Here is an 8,091-nt window from a genome sequence, read left to right on the forward strand (position 1 = left end):
AAAATTAAAGAAAGACTAGTATGCAAAGGATATTCATAGAAACAAGGGATTGATTATGAGGAGGCTTTTTCTCTGGTAGCTAGACTTGAAGTTGTTAGACTATTGCTTGCATATCCTACCTATAAATATTTCAAGGTATATCAGATGGATGTCAAGTTAGCCTTTTTGAATGGTGATCTTAAGGAAGAAGTCTACATTGAGAAACCTAATGGATTTTTATTATCATATGATGATGACATGGTATGCAAACTGAAGAAAGCCCGTTATCGATTGAAACAAGCCCCTAGAGCTTTGTATGCTAGATTAGAAAAGTATTTGTTGAAATTGGGATTTAATAAAGGTACTATTGATAGTAATCTATATTTCAAGATTAGAACGATAACATCTTAATTGTTGAAGTTTTTGTTCACAATATTATCTTTGGAGGAGATGATAACTTGAGTACGAAGTTTGTCAGTGATATGAAGAAAGAATTTGAGATGTCTATAATAGGAGAGATCAAATTTTTCTTAGGATTGCAGATTTCATAGACTAGAAAAGGTATTTTTATATCTCAAACTAAATATGTGAAGGAATCACTGAAGAAGTTTGGGTTAAAAGACTCCAAACCGGTTGGAACTCCTATGGTGACTGGGTGCAAATTGTTTAAAAATGATGAATCTTTGTAAGATAATAAGAATTTGTATAGATCTATCGTTAGTGGACTGCTATATCTTACTCAGACAAGACCAAACATTATGCATGTTGTGTGCATGACTGCTAGATATCAATATGATATGAAAGAGACTCATGTCATTGTTGTAAAGAGGATATTAAGAACTTAAAAGGAACTATGGATTATGGTTTGTGGTATCCAAAGAATGATGATTTCATGTTATGTGCTTACATTGATGTTGATTGGGCTGGTGATGTTGATGACCAAAAGAGTACCTCCGGTGGTGCATTCTTTCTGGGTAAGAAATTGGTTTCATGGGCAAGTAAAAAATAAGATTCAGTGTTGGTATCTATTCTTGAAGGTGAGTATATTTCCACTGCTAGTAACTACACTTAAATAGTCTGGATGAAGCAAATATTAAAGGATATCAGATTTATCTATAGTGATCCTACTATCATATATTATAATAATTCCAATGCTATTAATATCTCAAATGACCTCATTCAACATTCAAAGACTAAACATGTATCAATCAAGTATCATTTCTTGAGAGAAAAAGTTAGTGAAGAGGAAGTGAAGATAGAATATGTGTCTACAAAGGAATAGATTGGTGATATCTTCACTAAGCCTTTGCCTACAAATACATTTGTCTAAATGAGAGACAAGCTAGGGGTATCTACCCCTCCTGATGAAAACTAGATGCATTGAGTTGGATCAATCTGGTGGACCTCACAGTCTCATCCTTTTGTCTCGATTGATGAGTTGGTGTTGCTAATTTCCTTGAGTAGTCAGTCTGTTTTAGGGGGAGAGTAAGTTTGTTTTTCTGTTTTGAAGACCTTTGTCATTGATGTCAAAGGGGAAGAGAAGCATGTTAAAATCTATTTTATCTGCTTGATCTTAGGGGGATTTTGTTGGAGATGTTTTCTTTCTTTTCATTGATTATTTTTCACATTCATATGTTGCCATCAATGCCAAAGGGGGATATTGTTGGGCATTATTGCTACTAGGATATATTGTTGTCATTCATGTCAACATATTCCTGTGATTTATTGCTCCTGTAATTGCAGACTGGTTTATTGGGATCATGGTTTGCTGTATTTAGTATATCTAGTATAATTATTTCTTTATGTATTGGTTTTGGTGATCCATAAAGATTAATTGATCATATCATATGATTTGGTTTGCAGTTTGGTTTTTCTAATTAGTGCTTTGCAGAGTTTGGTATTTCCTCCAATATATTCTAGTGTGATCATATCTTGAGCTGATTTCTTGGGGGATTATTTGGGATGGTCTTGTGTATCTTTATTTCAGATGGTTTTTGATTTGGTGCTCCAGACGGTATCTTTCTTCATGATAGTTGTTGTTGTTTGAGTGTTTTTGAGGTTTAGATGTTGATCGATGAAGATTTGATAAGTGGTGTTGATGCAGTTGCTACTGATAATTCTAACTTTCTTGTTGGTGTTCCCTAATTATGTCCTATTTTTTTTTATGATCTGTATTAATCATTGTGCAATGTTTTGTTAGTTTTCATGATCCGGTGTTGTTCTTTGCATTGTGCGGTATTCTTGGTGGTGTAGTGTGTTGTAATTGATCTTGGCGAGATTTTTGGTAGTGTTGCCTATTTGGAAATTTGATTTTGTGTCCATATTATGTCATGTATATTATTATATTGGTTCGGTGCTTTCTATTTGTATTATCTTATATAATTTTATAACTAGGTATTGAGGATTTAGCCGACCTTATTGTCAAGGTTGATGAATTCTATAAATAGGTGATAAAGTCATGTGATTTAGGTTCAAGGTTGTGTCTACATTATTAGAGAATGATGTATGTGTGAACAAAGGAATTCTCCTTTCGGTGTGATTGAGCAGAGTTTTTGCAGAGCAGACATGTGTGCTTAATCGAAACATTCATTAGGCATTTAGAGATGTTATTCTTTCAGTTCACTCCTTTCAGAATATATTTGTAATCTTGTTGTAGGTCAGTGAGACTTCCCTTAGGTTTGTAGCCTTCTGGGTTATTGTATCTTGACCTATAAGCTCTAGGCAGTGTGCCTAATGCTGGTGCATTCTCCATTGTACTATTACACATACTACTGCAAAGTATCATCTTATTGTGGGTAGGTTCCCACCGTGGTTTTTCCCTTAATCGGATTTTCCACGTCAAAATCTTGGTCTTGTGTGGTGTTCTATCTATCTTCTTATATTTGTTGTTACTATACTTCATTACATATATATACATACATATATATAGATATATATATACACACATATATACATACATATATATACAAATATATATATATATATATATATTCATATATATATACATATATATATGTATATATATATATATACATATATATATGTATATATATATATATATGTATATATGTGTATATGTGTATATATATATATACACATATATACATATATACATATATACATACATATATACATATATATATATATATATATATATATATATATAGATATATATTTATGTATGCATATATATATGTGTGTGTGTATATATATACATATATAGATTTATATTTGTGGTTAACTTTGTTAATCTGGTGAAAACTTATTCACCCCCCTCCCCCTGCCCCCCTTCTTAGTTTTTCTTCATTTTTATTGCCAACACTTTTGATATTACCAATAATAAAAACAAAATTAGCTATGTTCAAATTTTAGTTGAATTAAACTTGAATAATTTATTGCTAGAAACTCTTAATTGGTAGGTAACTTAAAATGAGGGAAGCGGGAGGAAGAGCGAGAGATAGGGTTTCGAGGGGATTGGGGGAAGAGAAGGAGTTTTGTGTGAGGATGCTGAAGATGGTGAGGAGGATGCAGATGATAGTGATGAGGAGGAAAACACATCTCGTTGCAACCACTTGGTGGTAGTTGAGGCTTGTGGTATGTGGTCTCCTTCTCCTGTTCCTTCCTCTATTCATGATTAGTTACTAGGTTCAGTGCGACATTTGTAGAGGATGGGTTCAATGTGGCATTTGCAGAGGATGGAAGCCTTCTAAGTGGTCTACATGCTTTGTTCTAGGTTACTCTTCACCTGGAATACTAAATGGCTTCCTTCTTTTTATTCAGCATTTCTACCTGCCACAATTTGGTGCTATTCTTCGTGGCTTCTTGCGTATCGGTGGTTTTTCTCATATGGTTTTTTTGCTTGCCAGGTGGGCTGGTTTGAGGTTTTGGATCTTTTGGACCCGCCAGTTTTTCTTTGAAGGGCTCCCCCCCTATTTTGCTTAGGCCAGGCTCTATTTAAGCTTTTTGGGAATCTTTTGGGGGTTCTTCAGATTTTTCTTTCAAGGCCCTAGTGGTGCTTTCCCATTTTTTGGATTATTTTTGGGAACCTTTCCTCATCTGATGAGGCTTTATTTTTATGTGGTTCCTCTATTTGTGGGTTTATGTGGAATTTGCTTCTTTCCTGACTTGAAGATCTTCATGTTTGATTCTTTGAGGGCTTTTTTTGAGGTCTCGGCTTCTTCTTTGCTTTTTTGCTGGAACTATGGTGGTATCTCTATCTCTCATTTCTCCTTGTATCCCTTTGTTTATCTTGATATTTTGGGAGAGGTTTTCTTTCTATGGGTTCCTTCACAATCTCTATGATGTGCGATTTCTTTGATGATGGGGTCTGGCTTACTTTGTTTATATCTCTTGACTCCTAGGTCTCTTTTTGATGAGGTTTTTGTTGTCCTCCTTTGGGTTTCCATGGCTATGTCCTTTGTGCTTCACTTTATACATCTTTGGGTTATTCTAGTCTTTGCCATAGAGGTGGTATTATCTTCTATTGAGGGGGAGAAGGATGTGACTAGAGTTGACCTTTATTTTATTGAGGTGTAATAAGATGCTACTGGTTTTTCCTGGAAGTGTTTTTGGGGGCTAATGGACCATTGTATTTTGATGATAAGGGTGCTGATGATGGTTGTGTTACTGACTTATTTCCTTTATCTCTTATTGAGGTAGAGATCTTGATTGGCAACTTGTTCATAGTTATGCTCACTCTCAAGGATAAGGCTATGGGAGCCTTGATAAAACCCATGTTTAAGGTTGAGGGAGCCTCCTTCCCTATGTTCATGATTGTTTGAGTTATTTGCAGGTTGGATTTGGCCTTTTTCGTCTACAACTAGCTATTCAATGATTAATCTTCTTGGTTAGGTTGTTGCTCGGATGTTGAATGGCGATATTGTATTTTATTGCAACTTTCTTCTGAGGGTTTCAGGTCCCTTCAAAACTTGTTGTATGTGGTTTCAGGTCCCCTCAAAACTCTTTTGTTCCTTAACAAAAAACTTAATTTTTATGTGAAAGTAAATGTTTTGTGCCAAGACAATGATTATAAAGCCATCTTTGTAGATTTAGGGAATTGCATCATTATTGACATCTCTTTAGGGACTATTCCCAATCTAAATCATATGATTCTTCCAAAAAAATACTCCAAGACAATGAAATAGGTAAATACCAAGTTTTGATGGATAATTGAAGGTCTATTGCTAGTCCATCAAATTTTGATGGCTTTCTCATGGATTATAGGAAAGATAAATCTAAGAAACCTCTAAATCCTAGAATACCCAAAGTTAATAATTAAAATTGTAAGTAGTTTAATATTCTAGGATAAATGTCCACTAGATCTTAGGATGATAAAGATGAACTAGGAAATGATGACAACAAATATAGTGATTGATGAAATAATTTAGGATCAATAGAGTCATAGTAGATATATAAGGTAAAGACATCTTTTAATAAGAAATAAGATCATACAACTACACATATATAGTTTTTGGGAGTCTTTAGTTGTGCTTGATGCCTTTACTAATGTCCACCATGCTCCATTGTTAATAGATAAGTCAATTTTTTTTTTCTCAAAAACCTCTTTTTATTTCTTATAACTCTTGAAATTATGATCTTTAGAGACTCTACTTACCCTAAATAAAATTTAATATGTGGCTACCCCTATCTTAGATATTTATAAAAAAGTAAATATTTTGATTTGTCATAAGATAGTCCATGATAGTTCCAAACATTTTGGAGAACACCTATTTTCTTTGGCTCTTTTCAATCTACAAGACATTCATCATTCTCTCAACCATTTAAATTATTATTATTTTCTATGTTGTAAGAGGGGTCAATAGAAAATGTAGATAGAATATTATTAGAATACTAATTATAGACCTTAAACTTTTTATATTGCTAATTTAAAAAACTAAGCTTCCAAATAATATATCAATTAATTTAGTTGTAGATATGGTAGATATTTGGAAAGTATTACTATTTCTACTCTTAGTCTAGTGGGGGTCCACTTTATGCTTGGAATAGTAGATTTATATCCCAAACAAATCATTTTAGTTGCTATAGTATTCTCTCTTTAGAACAAGTGTTCACATTTTGGAATTTCACTATTCTCATCACTAATTGTGACACTCCCCAAGGTAATCTATGCATGGTTAAAATTTTCAATAGTTTTCATATTTAAAGCAATGCTTTGATTCATGATTATCAATGAATGGTTGGAGGTAATTCCAAACATTTGTACTACCTACTAATGAAAAAAGTGGAGACTGTTGGCATTATAACAGACAAGTGAAATCATTGGCATTCCAATTAGAGTGAGAGATTGTTGGCATTTCAATAAGGATATTGAGAAGGTTGTTGATGACTATGGATATAACTGAGTAAGGATGTTCACTATCTTTATATTATTATTTTTTCATTGATGTCAAGAAATTGATTTCTTGACTTAGTATGATGTTGCCATATCTTAAGAAGAATGATGTGATGAGTATAAAGATGTCGGTAAAAGAAATAGAAAGAATATGATGAATAAGGGGAGAAATAAGTTATTCAATGGGCAGCTATTACCGAGTTAGACAATGATGAGATCATGATGTTTAGATTGTTTTGATATCTTACATATGCTATTGTTTGCAAGGTTAATACTATACTATGTTACCGAGCAAAGAACCTAGTCGGTAAACGCTAAGGAACCTAGTCGGTAAACCCTAAGGTTATCGCTATCGGTTAATGAAGGCAGAATGTCTACCGAGTGAAGTTTAGTATTCACTGGGTTACAACCGAGTAGTAGCAAAATGCATTAAATGTTTACATGCGATATTTAATAAAGGATGCTGATGAGTTGGAGTTGATTAAATGATTGGTAAGTTGCACATGAAGTTTGTTAAAGAATCTATGGTAAAGAAAGATCGGCAGGAAGATCTACAGCTTAGATTGAACCACAATACCCTAGCACAAGTTCCAAGGTGAAAATGCAAGTTCCAAGGCAGGGTAAAACATTTTTAGATCGAAGGATACATTGAACTTGGACAAGATTGAAGATCTAATGGCTATGATTGATCATGGGAAATGTGATCAAGGAGATTAAGCGGTTGGAAGATTGTTTATAAATAGGAAACTGTTGATAAATAATGCATGTGGGCAAGTGTATGCATAGGGATGCTACATAGTGATTACCGAGCACAAAAGCTTGAAGACCTATTAGAATAACAGAGTATAGAAGCCTAGTAGATAGACAAGATTAGTTCTATGTCTAGATTGTATTAAGAAAATAAGGACCTGCTTTAGTAGTTTTAGATGTGAAGTTGTAGATAGATTTTTATTACTGTTTTTGTGAAGAAGCATAAAATCTCTTAACCGAGTGGACTTAACAGTCTTATTTGTAAATCCTCTAGCAAGGTGACATTCTAATTGAGTGTTTGAAATCCTTTAGCAAGGTCACTTCTTAGAAGGTGAAGATCCTAACAGATCTGAGGGAAATCCCTTAACCGGGTCACATCTAGCAATGTGTTTGTAATATTTGATAGGATTTTCTTTTAACCGAGCATACTCTAGAAGAGTATATTTTCGGTGGGTCTAAAATCCCATAGTGGTTTTTCCCTATTTGGGTTTTCACGTTAAATCTGGTGTTATATGTTTGTGATCTTACCTATTAATGGGTTTGCATGCATTACTATTTTTCTGATAAGGTTACCGAGGTTGAATTTGATGTTTTTATGGATGATTAAGTTTGTATGATTCACCCCCCCCTTCTCATCTTATTGGTTATTGGATCTGTACTTATATTAAGTATCAGAACTATCAATTGTTATCAGAGCTATCAATTGGTATTAGAGCTTTGGACTCCTGAAGAAAAGTTTAAAGGCACTTGAGTTAAAGATCCAAGATGTATAAAAGGGATGCATCGAAGTTTAACAAGTCAAGTTTCTCTACATGGCAGAAAAGGATGAAGTTACAATTATCAGGAGTTGGAGAATATGTTGTATACTACCTAGAGAATGATTTTGTTGCACCGAGCACCTATCCATTGACAATGGAGGAGATAAAGGCAAAACAAGAACATATTCAAGCAATGATTGAAATAACATCTGCATTGACCGATTCAATGTTTAATGATCTAGAAGGCTGCAA

The sequence above is a fragment of the Cryptomeria japonica genome, chromosome 4 (assembly GCF_030272615.1).
Source record: "Cryptomeria japonica chromosome 4, Sugi_1.0, whole genome shotgun sequence".
NCBI lineage: Eukaryota > Viridiplantae > Streptophyta > Pinopsida > Cupressales > Cupressaceae > Cryptomeria > Cryptomeria japonica.